Source organism: Balaenoptera ricei, chromosome 13 (genome assembly GCF_028023285.1).
Source record: "Balaenoptera ricei isolate mBalRic1 chromosome 13, mBalRic1.hap2, whole genome shotgun sequence".
Lineage (NCBI taxonomy): Eukaryota > Metazoa > Chordata > Mammalia > Artiodactyla > Balaenopteridae > Balaenoptera > Balaenoptera ricei.
Window position 1 is genome coordinate 61,143,767 of NC_082651.1, and position 21,100 is coordinate 61,164,866.

The window sequence follows — 21,100 nt, forward strand, 5'->3', positions numbered from 1 at the left end:
CCTGGCCTCCTGTCCTTTTATTTGGTGGCTTGTGTGTTGTCACTACTTGTCAGGACTGCCATGACCTTGGCTGTGTGCAGGTGATCACGCCCAGGTGGTGCTCTGTGACTTTGCCTACTCAGATGATTGGAGCATGTCCAAAGAGTGAGAATCTCTTGTTTTAACTCTTATACTGACAACCCGTGTTGCATTCAGTAGGACACACTATGTTATTGATTTTCTTTCCATAGGGAATGAGATTATGTATGCCTATTCACAAGGCTGTTGAAGGGCAATCAGATTATGTTTGGAATCTTGAGAATAAAAAAGACCTTATTATTTTAGAATCTGGGCCTATTGTTTTAAAATGCCTGATGTTTCCTTGTCATAGCTAGGAAGACTGGGTAATATCCAGTCTTTAAAGAAGAAATATGCACACAATTCTCTACATAATTGTAAAAGCTCCATCAGTATCCCTACAAAAGAATTTTAAAGAGCAACATTTTAACTCCCTGTGAACAACTGGTAAACTTTTTTTTTTAACATCTTTATTGGAGTATAATTGCTTGGTAAACATTTTATATGATCATGATCAAGGACAGAAGTAAGAGAATTTAGAGATAGAAAGGCAAAGGAACTTGTATACTTGCCAACAGTTTTTTTTTTCTCCACAGCCTCCCGTAACTTTTGCATTCACCTTATGGTCTCAGTACTTACTATTCTCAGGGCAATGTACAAATCACTATGGTTATAAACACAAAGATCTTGAAAACAGAGTCTCAGCCCACAGTAAACCAGTACAACATAATAGGAAGGAGAAGTTATTTACCACTGCAGCAATCAGGGAAAGCTCCATGGAGGAGGTGGGTTTCGTGATAGTTCTTAATGTAGAGGAGGATTCTGATAGGTATGCACATGGCAAGATACCCTGGGAGGTAGGTATAGTTTGAGTAAGGGTGTTAAATTAAGGTAGAAATGTCCCTTATTTAGGAGACAGAGATTAGAATACACTGAGACAGTAGGATAGGATAGGGACTCAGCCTTTATTCCTAGAACAGGGAGAATCCATGAAGGGAGTAAGTAGAGGAATGCCATGATCTGATTTATAATTTAAGATGACTTTGGATGCTATGTGGAAAATAGATTTAAGTGAGGCAAGAATGGGAGAGAGAATGTCAAAGTCTATTGAGTAGCACATGAAAATCATGAAATCAGCTACTTACTGTGAGTTGTTCTCAAACTGTCTTGTTTTTCATGCTCCATCATTTGGGTGATATGTTCCCAGGGCCATAATCTTAAAAGGAAGTGAAAGAATTCACTTCCCGGGGTAAAAATAATAACACATTTAATGAGTCACAAGGAGAAGGAGTGTGTCCCTTGTTAAACTTCAGCTTTTCAATTTTTTATTCCAAGTATTCCGTTTTAATGTTTCCAACAGAAGAGTGTTCTTTGTAATTCCCCCAACAGTTCAGAACTTATTTAGGGTGTCATTAAACCCTTTGAGAGACAGAAGCATGCTCTATGTTTTGTAATTGATGAAATGTTCCCCCTAAATAGATCTCACATTGCTGAATCTGATGACATGAATAATAAAAATAACCATGGGAAGGAAGTGACCATTTTAAGCAGGATGCAGGGGAGAGATGTTTATTTGGTGTTGAAAAGTAGAGCACATTTTCATGATGAACTAGGCTCTCCAGACCACTGCAATAAGCCTCCTGACATTAAAATTGGAGGACATTTCAGGGTCAAATTTGAGAAAGAAAAAGTCTCTGTTTTAAACACAGAAAGTCTGGTGTTTCAGATAGCATGTACCTCAAAAACTGAAGAGATGAAGTTCAAATTGAGTGGATTTTTTCTATTCTTGTAGGCAGACAGTGGGCTTGAGGTGGTGGAGAGGCGAGTTTACTGCATTAATAAATGGCAGTCATTAATTCCCGCTGTTTGCCCCATGTATTTTTAAGTATTTTATGCACTCAGTATGCCACGTCTGCAAGTCATATGCCTGGATACTGGAAACGAAGAAATTGACACCTGCCACAGAACCAGGGAGAAAACGCCAGTAGTAATTTCTAAGAATTCCTTATAAAATGTTCACAGTTGGGTTTAGCCTAAAGTTATTCACTTGCATATTTGCAAAATTAGTTTGGGACTGAGAGTTCACATGGTGTTACCTGCAGAACAGACCTATATTCTCCTCCTAGCTTATCCATTAACTAGCTGGTAGGTAACCTTTACCAAGCTGCTTAACCTGATGAAGCACCCACAAAATAGGAAAATTATTACCTAGTTTGTAAGTTGATTATAAAAAGTACAATGGATGATGCATGTAAGATTCCTGGCATTTACAGATGCTTAAGAAGCGCTAACATTATGTTCAGAAAAATGTTTTAAATATATAATGTTTTAAAATATAGACAGATCTCCCTCCTGCTTGACATTGTCATGTTTCCCATTTTTACACATCTGCTCCTCACTTACTCTCCCCATCCCAACTTCATTATCTTTAGCCACTTTCCGGAAGCCCATGGCTTCCATTGTCTACATCAGCTTTGTTCCATATGACGTTGCACGTCTCATTTCCCCACCCACCTAAATGTAAGCTCCTCTCCATTTCAACTCCTCTGACTCCTTATGCCCACTTCCAGGTCTCTGTATCAGCCAGTCTTACCTTAAGACCTCGTATCTCTACCCACTCATGTTTGCACCGCTCCCCGCACCTTGTTCACAAACCATCTGCTTATGAGACTGTGGTAAGATACTGCCTGTATGTGTCTGTTGTAGAACTGGTTAAAACGAACGTCCTAGCTATAGTGTGTCAGTAAGGTCATCTTTGAGAAAGAACATATTTCTTTTGTGCCTTGTCCACTCCCTACCTCACTCATTGCCCCCAACTCCCCAAATTATAAACCTCTTCAAGACCTGACCTGTCTGTTCTCAGCCACTGTGAACCTCTTCTTGGCATCTAGTGCAATGTTTGCAAATTTATAATCTGAGTGAATGTTATTATCATACCATCTTAAAACTACTGTGAATCTATGTCAGCGAGTCTAAAATCCTCATTTTATAGTTGAGAAACCTAAAGAATTAAACAACTTACCATGGTGACAAAACTGGTTGCAGAAATGGGGCTAGAACTGGTTCTCTGCATTCAGTGTTTAATTCTTTAGCTAGAACTGTAATTGATAAGAAGCCTTATCTTAACCCACTTTAAAGGAAACTGTTAGTATTATTCTATAGGATAGACTGTGTATTGTAATTTTCTTGCAAAAGTCAGGTGTTAAGAAATATATTCAGGCAAAGTAGGGCATGAGACTAAGGGAAATTCTTATTTCTCTTTAGTTTAACCTTAGGTTACTTCTGAATGTAAGATATTTTAGCAAAACGCACAAGATAAAACCCAGTGTCTTGTGTTGATAGATATTATAGCTAAGTACTCAAGGCCTAAGGTCTTGATTAGACTTGAGTTCACAGTCTTGGTTCCTTGTCTGACCTGATGTGGTATATAAGGCACATTATTTAAACCCATCTGACATGCATATGTACATATATCAAGCAAGCCTCAACACCTACTACAAATCATTATCCTCTTTTCTTCCCTGTCAGTGAGGAAGGGAGGACACACAGTCCCTTGAAAGACAACAGAATGATGAATTACTACTTGATTTCAGCAAGAACTAGCAATATATAGAGAGACATAGCTCCATCTGTAAAATGAGAGTAACAACACCTAATTCCTGGAGTAATGTGAGGATTATATGAAATAACCAATGTAAACTATTTGGCATATAAATGTCAGATATGTTAATGTTGTCCTTAATATTTCTAGATGGCATATATAAACTAGTTTATGTTAAAAATAATGTATGAGAGGACAATGTTACTTTTCTAAAAATTATATGTGACACTCCCTAAACAATATGCAAAATAGTCGTCCATCCCATCTGCCCCACCATGATTTGGTACTTGATTACTTAAATTTCCTTGGATAAGATCCAAGAGAGACTGCCCATTTAAACAAGTTTGGCCCTGAAGTGAATGGTGCTACAGCAGTTATCCCACTGAACTACTTTTTAAAAGGTTAATCCATTAGCTTTGCCTCCCTCATTTTTTTTTTAATTAATTAATTTATTTATTTATTTTTGGCAGTGTTTGGTCTTCGTTTCTGTGCGAGGGCTTTCTCCAGTTGCGGAGAGCGGGGACCACTCTTCGTCGCGGTGCGCGGGCCTCTCACTGTAGCGGCCTCTCCCGTTGCGGAGCACAGGCTCCAGACGCGCAGGCTCAGTAGTTGTGGCTCACGGGCCCAGTTGCTCCGCGGCATGTGGGATCTTCCCAGACCAGGGCTCGAACCCGTGTCCCCTACATTGGCAGGCAGATTCTTAACCATTGCGCCACCAGGGAAGCCCGTCATTTTTTTTTTAATGTGATGCTGGTTAAACATCCATGAAGCCTGCATTGTTAACCTTTTATTCAAAGTAAGTAAAAACCAGTCCCAGATTTTTATTGCAAACTTGTTGTTGATCACCAGGTTGAACACATTTATAGGAGAAAACATGTTGAGTTTTCACATAAAAAAATTGACACTAGCCCCTTTAATGTTCTTGGGTTCATTTTTAGTTGGATTTAGTGCCAAGGCAACTATAAGCTCATCAATGTCCCTTTATAACTTATATCACATGTTTTGAAATGGTATCAAAAAATATAAGTGATAAAGGCAAAAAGACTTTCAGATATAATAATTCTTAATCAAAATCTCATTTAGAGAAGCAACACCCAAACTTACTAAGCCAGGTTAAGTCGTGTGACTTCTTTTCAAAAAGGACAAGAGAAACTCTTGGCAGTGATTTGTGCTTTTATGGGTTCTAGTATATTACGTAGACTGACATGCATATGTACCTATATCAAGCAAGCCCTAGCACCTGCTACAAATCACTATCTTCAGTGTATCCTTGTTTCTTCCCTGGCTATCATTGTAGAAGGACACAGTCTCTTGGAAGACAATATAGTGATGTAGTGCTACTTGATTTCAACAAGATTTGGGAATATTCATGGAAACTGAACCCCAGCATTAGCTAAGGATAGAATTTGGTTGCCATAGAAGCTTTATTTCTACCTACTATATAAGAGATTCTGACAACCAATAAATTTACAGGTCACTGAATAAAAATCTAATGTTTTCATTCCTTGACATTTCAGCAACTATTCATCATAGATTTCAGAAAAACAGTAAAATGAAAATGTAGGGTACAGCTAAATATAACACATCTCTTGTTTTTAAAAATAAAGAATTCAAAATTATTTTGTACTATCTTGATTATGTTCCAAAGTTCTGGGAAAGGAACCATACATTTTATTCCGTTATCTGTAATTGTTTGGCAGTGATCCTATTACATTTCAGATTTGTATCCCAGTTCTAAAATTTTGTACACATCCTTTAAATTTTTTTCGCAAGAACTTTGAATTGGTGCTAAGTGTAGACCTCTGTTTTTCTAAATGATTTATATCTTTTATTTATATTACATTGGGGAGGACAAGATTCTTGTGTTAAGGAGTTAATTGTGTTAGAAAATCTAGTAGCATGCTATGTATCAAATCATTAACTGCAAGAATGAATATGCTTTCTAAATTAGAAAGCAATAAGATGCCACTTTTTTCCATTTTCTAAGAGTCAGTACCCAGGAGTGGAATAATTAGAAAAGATATTTATCATTTTTTATTACCTGCCAACATTTGTTTTGTAGCCATGGTGTCTGAATTATCTTTTATGTAGGGTGATAAACAAAGTAGAAGACTCTTAAATAGATGATTTAGCAAAATATATGTTCAAGATGACTGCATATTATATTTTTAAAAGTCTTTCAAAATGTTTTGATTATTTAACACAATTTAGGATTTCTAAAGTCTAGGAAGACAGCACTAAAGAATTCTCTTGGTTTTAATTAACATCCTTGGCTCCTTTAATTATATTTCTTTTAGTGAAATCAAGGCTAACATTTGAGTCTTTAATAATTTGTTTCTTAAAAAATTACTTCTTACAATATTTCTAAACTGGAAGCATTTAGGAACTATGTGATATATTAGAGATATCAAAAAACAAACTAACAAAAAGATTCTTTCCTTGTCTAAGAGAATTGTAATATGCTTACTGCCTGTTTTTGCTTACCCTAGATTTTGTGACTTGAGTCTGTGCATATTTCAAAACAAAATACCTTTCCATCCTGCTATACTGACCATATCCAGCTTGCCCAGATCTTACACAGAAAACATAACCAAGTTTCATAGATACACTCCACAGACATCTTAGAGAATGAACACTCCAAAGCAACTTGGTCCTTAAATTAGAAAAAACAACCTATGCTTCAAAACTCCAGCAGACATCTCAGATTAGCAGTATTTGTGCAGTCTTAAGACCTAAGTAGGGCTTCCCTGGTGATGTAGTGGTTAAGAATCCGCCTGCCAACGCAGGGGACACAGATTGAGCCCTGGTCCGGGAAGATCCCACATGCCGCAGAGCAACTAAGCCCATGCGCCACAACTACTGAGCCTGTGCTCTAGAGCCTGCGAGCCACAACTACGGAAGCCCGCGCGCCTAGAGCCCCTGCTCCACAACAAGAGAAGCCACTGCAATGAGAAGCCCGCGCGCCGCAACGAAGAGTAGCTCCGCTCGCTGCAACTAGAGAAAGCCTGCGTACAGCAATGAAGACCCAACACAGCCAAAAATAAATAAATAAAATAAGTAAATTTATTTAAAAAAAAACAAACAAAGACCTAAGTAGATGACAGTGTATTTCCTAATCCTTCTTAGAGTGCTTATGCGTGTTCAGCCCTTTGCAAAAGTTTGGTAGAGCTACCAGGCATCATGTTGAAGTCAGTATCTACTAATAGTTAGGAAAAGGCTTACATTGGTAAAGTGCTATGTACTTTAACCTCCTACCTAATGATTAAATGAAAATTTAAATTTAGAATATTTTAAAATTGCTGACTTAACTTGGCAGCGTAAGAAAAATGCTTTCTTGAGATAAAGTTGAATGTATTTTTTTTTCCTTCTGGAAGAACTGAGAAATGTTATTTATAGTTATTCAAGTGGAAACAGGGAGGATTGGGGCAGGCAGGAGAGATTTTGGTAGATATTTAATGATCTTTCTATTGTAGTTGTGTATATGTATACATATATTTAAATATATTTTATACATATATATGTAATATAACATAAATAGGGGAAAAAAGAGAACTTTATTTATTTACTTTTAATTTGGAAGGCTAAAGCAGGAACTAAATGCTCTCCTCCCATCCATGACTGGTTCATCCTGAATTTGTTAAAATCCATTAGAACTGCCACTGAGGAGTGAAACAGGGCATTCTGACTGTTTTAAATTTATATGGAATTATCAAGTAAATAATATGATTGCATACAAATTTCTATTACTGGCTCATATATGAATTATATTTAATTCCCTAGAGTATTAACCTACGAAAGCATACTCTGAGAATAACCCTTGCTGGGAACAATGTCCAGGTGGGTGCAGTGTTTACAAATGAATAACTATGTTTGGAAACATTTGCATTTTCACATCAAGAATGTGTCATAAGTACACTTCCAGTATGCAGTTATGAATTTTAGTATTAAAAAAATGAAACTGCAGGAGACACTTTAGCATTATGGTGTTAAAACAGTTTAATTAGAATGAATATAACAGTAAACAATAAAACCATTTAAGAAAAAGACAAACATGTATTTATAAATGCTTCTTATAAGGAATAATACACAGTCATTCTCTGATTATAAAATATATATGACACATTGTTTATCTTTTGTTTATAAATCAAAATTATAATTTGGTGCCCCAGCTACTTGAGTTTTGAGTATGAAATGCCCATTTTGCAGCGTACAGTTAACAAATATACACACATATGCTGAAAATGATAAACTTGGCCTTCAGTAATCTACCATATGCTCTGAAACTACCTTGTTATAATCAATCAATCAAGACCTATCTCTTAAGGACTAGGATTCAAAAGAGGATTCAAGAGAAGCACAGAAAAGATGTATACCTGTCCTCAGACAGCTTCCAAACTTGTTAGCGAGATCAGTCTAAAATCAAAGGAAGAAAATCAAAATAAGTGGTAAACTGAGGAAATGACTATAAAGACAACTAGGGATGAATAAAGGTAAATCTCTCAGTTGCACAAAGGGGTAGGATGAGTTTGAATCTTACACACTGGGGATGATGAAAGCACAGATGAGGTAATGTTTTGGAAGGGTTTGCAAAGCAGAGGGAGTGATTAGGAAATATGAAGCTAAGTGTGCTTGCTGCCTGACCTTGTGCCTATTCCCTCATCTATATTTACCTACTGAGTATTTTCCAGTAATATTTTCCCTATATTCTCAATCCTGCCAACTCATTCCTTTCCTGATTTAAAAAAAAATTCTCTTCATCTTCACTGAGGCTCAGGATGCTGTGATCAATATAAATGACTATTTCCTGTGCCCATCCCTCTTGTTAGATTGCCTTAACATCTTCAGCCTACACCACATAAATAGGAAGTAAAATGTTGGTGAAACAGTCAACTTCAGTCTACTATGGTAGAATAGGACATGGTAGAATAGGATATACCAGAATTGCTCAAGAAAGAAATTGTTCCTCCAAGATGCTTGTAAATAACTAGCAGCCTTGAGCTATAAAAACATACTTTTTATATCTAATCAGCAGTCTCTGAATTTTAGGATCAGATACCTTACAATCTTAAAAAAGGTTTACATATATCTTTATCTTCTTTTTCCCCAAAGATGTAAGACTCAGAAGGGAAAAAAAAAAAAAAAAGGTATGACAATAATGCAAAACAGGAAGATATGGCAAGTAATAAAATGTTGGAAGTCATAGCATTTTGTCATGAAGTCATAGTTGGAACAGGTCCATTACTGCCTTCACGTTTATTTTCATGACCCCTTTCAATGAATCGTCTAGTTTTCCCCCATTTTACCAGAGTTCCCTGCTTGCTCTTGGAGCAGCAGAAAAGCATCTGATTAGTAATCTGACAGGCATTGAAATCTATTTCCCTGAATACATAGCTCATTAATGTCAAGACAAAGAAAAATAAACCATCCCCATAAAAGATCATCTGGAAAAAGGCCAGCCTTTTATGCCAGAGGCACTTTATGGGAATGACATTGTGACTAGTATGTTAATGACGAAATGTTATTTTATTGTTTTAGGTTCTCCAGGACTCAAAACCTTTAGAGAAGTGCTTTAACTTTTTCAGCCCACAGGGGGCCCTTTGATGCATTCCTACTGCAGAGAAAGCATCCAAGTTACAATCTTTTAAAATTGTATTAAACTGTAGAGAGTCAATTATCTATCACATTTAAATTGACATCTTCCTGTATTAAAATATCATAGCATCCTGATTTGGAATCTAAAAGAGTCACACTAATTAAACAACATTCTGGAAAGAGTTCCTGAGAATTAATGTGACCTGTCCCTAAACGGAAACTCAATGATATAAGGAGTAAACCCGCTGCTCTTAGAAAATCTTTGATGTTTTAGAAGAATTTTACCCACCAAAAAACTAGCGTGTATCGTTTGTCACTTGTTCACTATATATTTAAATATGTGCTTCCCGACCATAAAGGTCTTTATGAATTGATGAGTCATCAGAAGATATCTGGGTTTGGGTACTGTAAAGAGGCAAAAAAAAATCCTGTGTCTTTGCTGCTCAAATCTTTACCCAGGAGAGGGCTCTACTGAAAACTTTCCTTCTTATTGAGTAAAGCAAAATTCATTGAGCTATTCTTGAGGATACTCTGGGTGATGATTTGCTCTTTTGCTATTACACTTTAATTGGAAAGCAAAATTACCATTGTTGAGATTTGCAAAAGCATACTTCTCCCAAACACAGGGCTCATTCCCATCTTTTAGGTTTTTATTTGGTTGTAGCTTTTATTATTTCACATTGATTTTCCCTGGTTATGTTGCAGTGCTATTTTCATGGAGACAAGGGGGCAGTTTGTGGCTAATTTTGCTTTTTCATTTCAAAAATATTTTGACAATGCATCACTTGGGGGCTTTTACTGCACATTCAAAAGAAGTCTCTGTTGTGGCAGAGAACATAGAGTGGACATATTATAAAACATAAGTAATAATAATGCTTCCCATTCACATCACATCTATCATCCAGAGGGGCCCAAAGTGCTCCACACGTGGTAGGGAAGGATTATTATACAGCAGGCCTGAATTACACAATCACACAATAATTGTACTGCATAAAATGCCAATCAAACGTCAATTTCCATGATTATGCCTCAAATTCTGTGAGCTGAGACACATCCTCTATCTCTAAAGCTAGAGGAAAAAAAAAAAAAAATGTCGATACTTGGTGAGGTGGAAGGTTAGACAGGCCTTGTTAATCTCACTCGTTCATTCCAGGCAACCCTCTCTTCATTGCAAAGTGGTTTGGAATGAGCAAACTTTGCTTCTGTGTCTGGAGATAAACTTCCTTGATTTAGTCTCTCTATATAGCCTCACCTCTTTACCCTACTTCACCCTTAGCGCTGGCAATGAAATGTAAGCCAACCACTCTACTTGACTTTCTTCTGTCACTTCAAGATTAGTTGACTGGAACTCAGAGGCCCCTCAGGTGGTAGGAAAAGGCATCTGGCTTTCTTTGAGGAATATTGGACCCCTTGGTCTTTACTTAAGGCTCATACTTTTCCTCCCATCTTTCTGAGCTTTGCCTACTGGGTTGCCTTGGTCTTTTGAGTTGCATTAGTCTCCACGTTCCTGTTAGGCCATGAGTCTCCTTAAAATAAATATAAGCCTCACTTTTTCTCCATGCTCGGTAAAACTCCAAGAAGGGAAAGGGAACTAAACTTCATTGCACAATTACATTTTCACTTGAAAACTTTCAACCTCCATTTAGCCAATGTGTATTTACTCTTTGCCTGTATTGTGCCAAATACTGTTTGAAATATTGTCTGCTTGGAGATTTCAGTCTAAGTCTTAGAAAATCCTGCCGGAGAGGTAGTGTTACTCCATCTCACAGAAGAGGAAGCAGAGTCTCAGATTAAGTCTGCGGTTTCATAGGTAGAACTTTCTGGGATCAAAAGACATGCTTTGGACAAGCAGTGTGCTTTTGGCCATATGAATCTGTGATTCTCTTTTTGTGTCTCTCACCTGCTGCCTTCTCTATGATTTTTAATAGATTAAAATAATAAATGAAGCCTTCCTTATCTTTCGTTAATTATTACTGATGCATGGAACCTTATCATTAAGAAGAACCTTTCATAAATATTGTATAGATGGGAGAATAGAGGCCACACAGACAGAGTCAGGCATGTTCCTACCTAGCTGAGGTCTTTTTCCTTTAGCAGCAATCCCTGTTTACCTTTCCAGAAAAGGGGAGGCTTTGACCATTTATTATTTCTAAGTTATTCCCATTTTTTCCTCCTTACTCCGTCCACAGTCTCCTGCCTGCCTACCTAAAGTGAGATGAGGTCAGAGGAGTTCTCACTACATGATTGCAAAACTCCCACATGGAAGATAAGGCAGACCTTTTTCCCTTCTAGCATTCTTTCCCCACTTTCCATATATCATTAAAGGAAAAGGGAGCAACTCTGATCAGAAAGTGTGCAGGTGGATCATCCCCTTTTGCTAAGACAGTTAGGCACATTGTACGATCTAGGTATACTTGGAAGCTACAAGGTATACTCAAATAATTGCATTTTTTAAATAGTTGTGGACAAGCAAGAACCTTTTATTCTCCCTGCACAGCCAAAGCCCAGAAGAAATAAACAGAGAAGCGCTGATAATTGTTTCTCTGATGTCAATTTAAGGTCACATACAACAAAATCTCTTTAACATGATGTAGAACATACCACTGAAAAAGCATTAGATGAGAAAGGCAGTCACTGGATAAATTGCAAAACAAGAGACAGGAGTCTTGACTGCACTGGCTGTGATATCGTTACTAAAATAAAGAAGTCTGGCCATTTTTTAATATTTCAGTTAACATGAGGGCTATTACGTTGGGTTATTTCTTATTCTTTAATAGGACTTTATGCTAGATTCTTGCCTAGAAAGATTATGAGGAAGCAATAGACAATAGTGGTTAAGAATCCAGGCCCTAGAATCAAGTGGCTGAAGTTCACAGACAAGCTTCACTGGTGCTTATTAACCATGTGGCATTGGGCAAGTTACTTAACAACTGTGCTTCGAACCCCATACTTTTGAGATTTTTATGAAGGCTTCATCATGTAAGCATGATCGATCATTAACTCCATTTCTAGCCCCTCTCCTTCTCTGGAGAATAGGGAATGGGCTGAAAATTCCAACCTTCTCATATTGACTTAGTCTTCCTGGTGACCAAATCCCATCCAGGAGTCCAAGATTCTCAAAGCAAAAGACACTGCTGTCACCCAGGAAATTCCAAGGGATATAGGAGGTCTGTGCCAGGAAAGGTCAAAGAGCAAAGATTAGAATGAAAGATGCTCCTAGTGTTCTTATCACTAGGAAATTACAAAGGTTTTAGGAGGTCTGTGCCAGGAACCAGGAGCAGAGACCAACAGGCTTTACTGCTTACTAACCGTGTGACATTGAGCAAGTAATTTAACATCCCTGCCCTTCATCTGTGAAAAGATAGTTAGTGAAAATAAAGTTGATGAGATTTAACTCATAGCTTCTTGTTAAGAAAAAGTCCGAAGCCCTCAACTAGAGAGGTGTTGCCTCAGAGGACATTTGGCAATGACTGGAGATATTTTTGATTGTCACGACTTGTGTGTATGTTGGGAGGTATGGGGTGTGGGTGTTGTTACTGACATCTAGTAGGTAGAGGTCAAGGATGCAGCTAAACATCCTACAGTACACAGGACAGCCTTCCACAACAAATAATCACCCAACCCAAAATGTCAATTGTGCCAAGGTTGAGAAATCCTGGATTAAATGATGTGACATACATAAAGTCTTCAGAACTGATAGAAAACACCTAGTAAGTGTTAGCCATTGTTATTATTCGTTATAAAGCTCAGTTGCCTTGGAGACTATTATTCCTCAAAAAGAATTTTTGGGTTTTTACTTTGATAAATAAACTACATCTTCATATTAAATCTGATTGCCCCCACCAACACTTCAACTCCATCTATGTTCTGCTGTAACCCCCATCTCACCATTTTCATGTCTTGTTGTTTTGTGTTTTTTTCTGAACACACACCCTTTAAACTAGACACATGTTTATGCTGCCCTAATTACTAGAATTTCAGTATTTTACTTCTGCCATAACTGAATCAATCTCCTACTAGCTTATCCACATAACTTCTCCTCTTTAAATTCCTGCTCAAGACTTAGCTCCACATTCAATTTATCTACCTGGCTTTAGCATTCCACCATTCTACCACTCTCCATCTCCTCCACTGTCAGGCATTCATTGAAACTAGCACACAAGTGATGTAATTTCTGCTTCATGTGGGTTTGCTTTATCTCAGAATTAAGGAAGCAATGAATATCTTTCATTTATTCTGTGCCTGCATGTATATAAATTTTCATGTATATAAAATTAGAATAGAAAAAAGTTAAAAAACAAAATTAGGACATACTGAATATCCACCTACCTCCAATTTCTTACGATTCTTTGCCTGCTTCTTTGACTGTATTTCTCTATCTTTCGAATAAATGTCGCTACCCTATTTAAAGGAAAGAAATCTTGAAACTGTCATTGTTTTGAATTCACACACCTTCCAAATAAGGCTGAGCCTACATCTAGAGCTCCCCATGCTTTCTAGAGGCTGGTAATGTATCAATAATAGAGGCTGGCTCTCAGTAATGAGGCAAGAATTTATTTTTATAAAATTATGTAAATACAAGTCAAGTTACCTGCTGGTTCCATTTTTTCCTAGGTAGGCATTATCTGTGCTTGTAAACAGACAATTGAGTACACACTTAAGTAATACTGTAATTCCACGGCTGACTTAATGTTTGTTCTCAGTTTATCTCAATTTCTCTTCCAAAGTCAATACATAATCCTTTGGGTATCCGTGTGACCCTTGCTGTTACTCACTGAACATATTTACTCCTGTGTGTCTGCCAATCTGAATTAATTGGTCATTAAAACAGTTCCTTGTGCAATTTTCAGCAAAGCTCCTAACCTTCCAAAATAAAAATAGTTTGAAAGATTGAGTTAGGTTTAACATCTTTTCACATGGAAATGATTTTGAAATCCTTTGCTAGAGAAAGGCTTTAGGGTTTCTTTCAGTAGTGAATTCATACAGTGACTCTCAGGAAATATATATTGTCTGTGCTGTTGAGAATTTATTGTGTGCTGGCCTGGCCCATGGAGACATCATTCCCTTGAGTAGCTGGACCTGGTAACCAAAAGCACTGTGTAGCAGGACCAGAGACAAACTGGATTTTAGAGTACCTCATGCTCTGGTCTGCTACTGCGCCTCAGTCTCTGCGCTCCGGAGACAAGAACCATGCAGATAGGGTCTGTGGGATTCTGAGACTGTCAGCAGACTGGTCGGAAAAAGGAGCTAGCAGGAACTTCTCATAGAGCTAGTCTCCTGGTCCATGGCTCTAGAAGGCTGGTTGCAGATTGGTATTTCTATGTCTGCTTATCATTTTCATCAGATCTGACTTGGATTTTAAAAATAGATATAGCTGTAATATCAGGTCCCATGGAAGCCTGTTGAATTCATCAGGAATAAAGAGAAACATTCAAAAGAAATCTTTGGTTTATGGCAGCCCGTATTTCCAGGATGGGACAGTATTTAGCTCGGCCATCCCAGCTAATCTCAGTAAGTACAGGACACCTGAATGTACAGATGAATGTTTGTCTTGCCTATGGAAGTCCACTTCATCCAAATATCGTTTGGTGTTCTCCTTTTGTAAATGTAAATAATTGTTTTTGCTAATGGTTTATTTTCTTTTGTTTTGGACAAAATGGATTTGGGAAATTAAAGCCTGTTTTTCAATTAGAAATAAACAAATTGCACAAAGTAATTGTATTGCCTACTGTATCCCTAGAATGACTGATTCATGTAAAGAAGGTACAAAAATATATTTAATCCCATTACAAATTAGAATAATGATCCACAAACCCAGATTATGCCTCAGAGCTCCTGATGTCTTAGAAAGAACAGTGATTTGGAGAATAAAAATTTGAGCCATAATTCTAGATTGATTACAGTAGTTATGCAAATGTAATTATAATTTTCTGCACAGAAAAACATATTTAAATAGAAAGTACAGCAATGATCTTATTCAGAAGCTACTCTAGTGAATACTTTTACTGTAAAGAAGAATTTGGTATATTTTAATAATTGTCAGGCAACCATTATGATTGTATTACTGTACTGTGTAATTTTCTTGAATTGGATATGTCTCTCTCTTTGTACGATTTTAATTACCAAAAGTAATGACAAACCTTAGTAAATATGCTAATTGTACACAATAGCAGTTTTCTCCATGCAGGCATAAAATTTTTCAAAGAGTTTTTGCATTTCTAAAGGAAGAATGCGCAGGGAACTCATACGAAAGCCACTGAGGACAGCTTGTATTTGCTCTGAGGTTCATTAAAACGTGGGGTGTCCTCCTCACAGCAAATAAATTTCAAACAAGTTATTTTTTATGCTTTGAGGCTCTAGTTACCTTGACTCTAGCCCTTGTATGATTTACTGAATGAGAGAGTTGGAGAATTTGAACTTGATCCTAGTCTGATAATGACTTTAAATTAACAATCTGAAGACTTCTCCATTATGTTAGTAATAAGAACTGACTTCCTTTTGGAACTGGTTGGATGATTCTGAGATCTATGTATGAAAAAAGGTAGTTCAGTATGGAGATAGATGTTGCAGGGGATCTGGAGGGCCAGGGGTCAGAGACTTTTGCTACAAACTAACTCTATATTTGATACGAGTCTTCTTGTTTAAAAAGAAGAGAGGGAGGGATTGTTCAATGATTTCTATAATGCCCTCCATCTTTAATGTTCTTTGAATCCAATCCTAGAGATTCTTCTTGATTTGGTGTCTTTAGTGTGAAGCTTCTGTGCTCACTGACTATAGAGATTCTGTCAAAGCCACCAAAGTTCCACTCATGACAAGAGGTCATCAAGAACTGTGGTAGTTCTCCTGGCCATGGTGACTTTCCTGAGCTCGCGAAAAGTCTGCACATGAGGTAGAGCCAAGGCTGAACATATTTGGCTATTTCCATAAATAATATTTAAATATTGCAATAATTATCTAAGGAGACTTTCAGCTAAACTCTTAGTGAATAATTGAACTTTTTGGAGAAAGTAGTAGCATAGGATTATTGATTAAGGCCATGTTGAGCTTTCTGACCCACAGTGATTTGCTAGCTTGCAGAGCGGTTTTATATCATTAATTTATAATGAAAAAATTCATCTGGCAATAAACCAATGGACACAGTTTGCATATTAGACCAATGACAGTTTGCTTCATCAACCAACTAGCTATAGATATGTGAAGATTGGGGAAAGAGACATAACACTGAACCCAAAGACACTCTGCAAGGACTTAAAGTTTAGGTTTGAGTGAGTGAGATGGTCCCTACCTGGGTTAAGGTCAAGGCTTACACAGTAGCACATAGTTGAACAGAGGAGAGACAGCTGTAAAAGAATCTTCTCTTTCTGATGTACTAAAATGGTGAGACATCAGCATTACAATTTGTTTTCTTTTTAATTTTTTCAAAAAGTGAAAGATATGGGTATTAAAAAAATAACAGGATATAAACAACTTCTAATGACAAAAATAAACACAGGTCTACAGAAAAAAAATAGAAACTCTTCTACTCACCTGAAAACTTTATAATTAAAATTGATAACACCCTCCCCCAACCATACACACACACCCTCAGTGACATTATGCTCCGATAATATAGAGTAATCTGGTTGTTTCAGATAGGAAAAGTGTCGAGTAATCTTATATTATTTATATAATTAGCAGACCAGAAAGGTAAACTCTAATCCTGAAGTTTCCTTTCCCCTCCAATGACTGTTGCCTAAAGATATGTCATCCTATTCCAAGTCACTTAGAAAGTCTCGTGATTGGTCAATGCTATTTTTTTTTAAATTGGGGTATAGTTGCTTTACAATATTGTGTTACTTCCTTCTGTACAGCGAAGTGAATCAGCTATATGTATACATATATCCCCTCTTTTTTGGATTTCCTTCCTGTTTAGGTAACCACAGAGCATTGAGTAGAGTTCCCTGTGCTATACAGCAGGTTCCCATTAGTTGTCTATTTTATACATAGCAGTGTATATATGTCAATTCCAACCTCCCAGTTGATCCCACTCACCCTTTTCCCCCTTGATGTCCATACGTTTGTTCTCTACATCTCTGTCTCTATTTCTGCTTTGCAAATAGGTTCATCTGAACCATTTTTCTAGATTCCACATATATGCGTTAATATACAATATTTGTTTTTCTCTTTCTGATTTACTTCACTCTGTATGACAGTCTCTAGGTCCATCCACATCTCTATAAATGACCCAGTTTCATTCCTTTTGGTGGCTGAGTAATATTCCATTGTATATATGTCCCGCATCTTCTTTATCCATTCATCTGTCAGTGGACATTTAGGTTGCTTCCATGTCCTGGCTATTGTAAATAGTACTGCAGTGAACATTGGGGTGCATGTGTCTTTTTGAATTATGGTTTTCTCAGGGTATTTGCTCAGTAGTGGGATTGCTGGGTCATACGGTAGTTCTATTTTTAGTTTTTTAAGGAAACTTCATACTGTTCTCCATGGTGACTGTATTAAGTTACATTCCCACCAACAGTGCAAGAGGGTTCCCTTTTCTCCACACCCTCTCCAGCATTTATTGTTTGTAGCCTTTTTGATGATGGCCATTGAGGTGACACTTCATTCTAGTTTTGATTTGCATTTCTCTGATAATTAGTGATGTTGAGCATCTTTTCATGTGCCTCTTGGCTACCTGTATGTCTTCTCTGGAGAAATGTCTTTTTAGATCTTCTGCCCATTTTTTGATTGGATTGTTTGTTTTTTTGATATTCAGTTGCATGAGCTGTTTATATATTTGGGAGATTAATCCCTTGTCAGTGGCTTTGTTTGCAAATATTTTCTCCCATTCTGAAAGTTGTCTTTTCATCTTGTTTATGGTTTCCTTTGCTGTGCAAAAGCTTTTAAGTTTCATTAAGTCCCATTTGTTTATTTTTGTTTTTATTTCCATTACTCAACAAGGTGGGTCAAAAAAGATATTGCAGTGATTTATGTCAAAGAGTGTCCTTCCAATGTTTTCCTCTAAGAGTTTTATAGTGTCTGGCCTTACACTAGGTCTTCAATCCATTTTAAGTTTACTTTTGTGTATGGTGTTAGGGAGTGTTCTATTTTCATTCTTTTACATGTAGCTGTCCAGTTTTCCCAGCACCACTTATTGAAAAGACTGTCTTTTTTCCATTGTATATTCTTGCCTCCTCTGTCATAGATTAGGTGACCATAGGTGCATGGGTTTATCTCTGGGCTTTCTATCCTGTTCCATTGATCTGTATTTCTGTTTTTGTGCCAGTACCATATTGTCTTGATTACTGTAGCTTTGTAGTATAGTCTGAAGTCAGGGAGCCTGATTCCTCCAGCTCCATATACCCATTTATGATAAAAACTCTCCAGAAAGCAGGCATAGAGGGAACCTACCTCAACATAATAAAGGCCATATACAACAGACCCACAGCAAACATCATTCTCAATGGTGAAAGACTGAAAGCGTTTCCTCTAAGATCAGGAATGACACAAGATGTCCACTCTCGCCACTATTATTCAACAAAGTTTTGGAAGTCCTAGCCACAGCAATCAGAGAAGAAAAAGAAATAAAAGGAATACAAATTGGAAAAGAAGAAGTAAAACTGTCACTGTTTGCAGATGACATGATACTATACATAGAGAATCCTAAAGATGCCACCAGAAAACTACTAGAGCTAATCAATGAATTGGGTGAAGTTGCAGGATACAAAATTAATGCACAAAAATCTCTAGCATTCCTATACACTAATGTTGAAATCTCTGAAAGAGAAATTAAAGAAACACTTCCATTTACCATTGCAACAAAAAGAATAAAATACCTAGGAATAAACCTACCTAGGGAGACAAAAGACCTGTATGCAGAAAACTATAAGACACTGATGAAAGAAATTAAAGATGATACAAACAGATGGAGAGATATACCATGTTCTTGGATTGGAAGAATCAGTATTGTGAAAATGACTATACTACCCAAAGCAATCTACAGATTCAATGCAATCCCTATCAAATTACCAATGGCATTTTGTATGGAACTAGAACAAAAAATCTTAAAATTTGTATGGAGACACAAAAGTCCCCCAATAGCCAAAGCAGTCTTGAGGGATAAAAACGGAGCTGGAGGAATCAGACTCCCTGACTTCAGACTATACTATAAAGCTACAGTAATCAAGACAATATGGTACTGGCACAAAAACAGAAACATAGATCAATGGAACAAGATAGAAAGCCCAGAGATAAACCCACGCACCTGTGGTCAACTAATCTATGACAAAGGAGGCAAGGATATACAATGGAGAAAAGACAGTCTCTTCAATAAGTGGTGCTGGGAAAACTGGACAGCTACATGTAAAAGAATGAAATTAGAACACTCCCTAACACCATACACAAAAACAAACTCAAAATGGATTCGAGACCTAAATATAAGACCAGACACTATAAAACTCTTAGAGGAAAACATAGGAAGAACATTCTTTGACATAAATCACAGCAAGATCTTTTTTGATCCACCTCCTAGAGTAATGGAAATAAAAACAAAAGTAAACAAATGGGACCTAATGAAACTTCAAAGCTTTTGCACAGCAAAGGAAACCATAAACAAGACGAAAAGACAACCCTCAGAATGGGAGAAAATATTTGCAAACGAATCAACGGACAAAGGATTAATCTCCAAAATATTTAAACAGCTCATGCAGCTCAGTATTCAAAAAAACCCAATCCAAAAATGGGCAGAAGACCTAAATAGACATTTCTCCAAAGAAGACATACAGATGGCCAAGAAGCACATGAAAAGCTGCTCAACATCACTAATTATTAGAGAAATGCAAATGAAAACTACAATGAGGTACCACCTCACACCAGTTAGAATAGGCGTCATCAGAAAATCTACAAACAACAAATGCTGGAGAGGGTGTGGAGAAAAGGGAACCCTCTTGCACTGTTGGTGGGAATGTAAATTGATAGAGCCACTATGGAGAACAGTATGGAGGTTCCTTAAAAGACTAAAAATAAAATTACCATATGATCCAGCAATCCCACTACTGGGCATATACCCAGAGAAAACCATAATTCAGAAAGACACATGCACCCCAATGTTCATTGCAGCACTATTTACAATAGCCAGGTCATGGAAGCAACCTAAATGCCCATCGACAGATGAATGGATAAAGAAGATGTGGTACCTATATACAATGGAATATTACTCAGCCATAAAAAGGAACGAAATTGGGTCATTTGTTGAGACGTGGATGGATCTAGAGACTGTCATACAGAGTGAGGTAAGTCAGAAAGAGAAAAACAAATATCGTATATTAACACATATATGTGGAACCTAGAAAAATGGTAGAGATGAACCGGTTTGCAGGGCAGATATTGAGACACAGATGTAGAGGACAAACGTATGGACCCCAAGGGGGGAAAGCGGCGGAGGGGTGAGGGTGGTGGTGTGATGAATTGGGCAATTGGGATTGACATGTATACACTGATGTGTATAAAATTGATGACTAATAAGAACCTGCTGTATAAAAAAATAGATAAAATAAAATTTAAAAATTATTTAAAAAGTAGAGTTTTATGTAAAATAACAGTGAAATGAGATTACTAGATTACATTTGTACATTTTTAGTAATGAAGCGAATATGCTCTATGAGCAAAAAAAGTCTGAGATTAGGTACTTGAATTACCTAATTATGGAACAGGGCATTTTATCCATTCCTTGAAACATGGGCACATCAACAAGTTGAGATGAGGGAAAGAACAACTAGGAGATCAAGGGAGAGAATTCATACAAAGGTTCAGGGAATGGCAAAGAATAGGGTTAGGGTGGTGTGTGGAGTGTGTACAGGGGGATGTATAACAAAA

The 21,100-nt window shown here is 37.1% G+C and overlaps 1 protein-coding gene across 19 annotated transcripts in view; it reads left to right on the forward strand.

Annotated features, from left to right (window-relative positions):
• The window catches only part of NRXN1 (neurexin 1), a 1,117,469-nt gene that overhangs the window by 1,007,574 nt on the left and 88,795 nt on the right, over positions 1-21,100 (forward strand). The gene's annotated exons all lie outside the window — the stretch shown is intronic.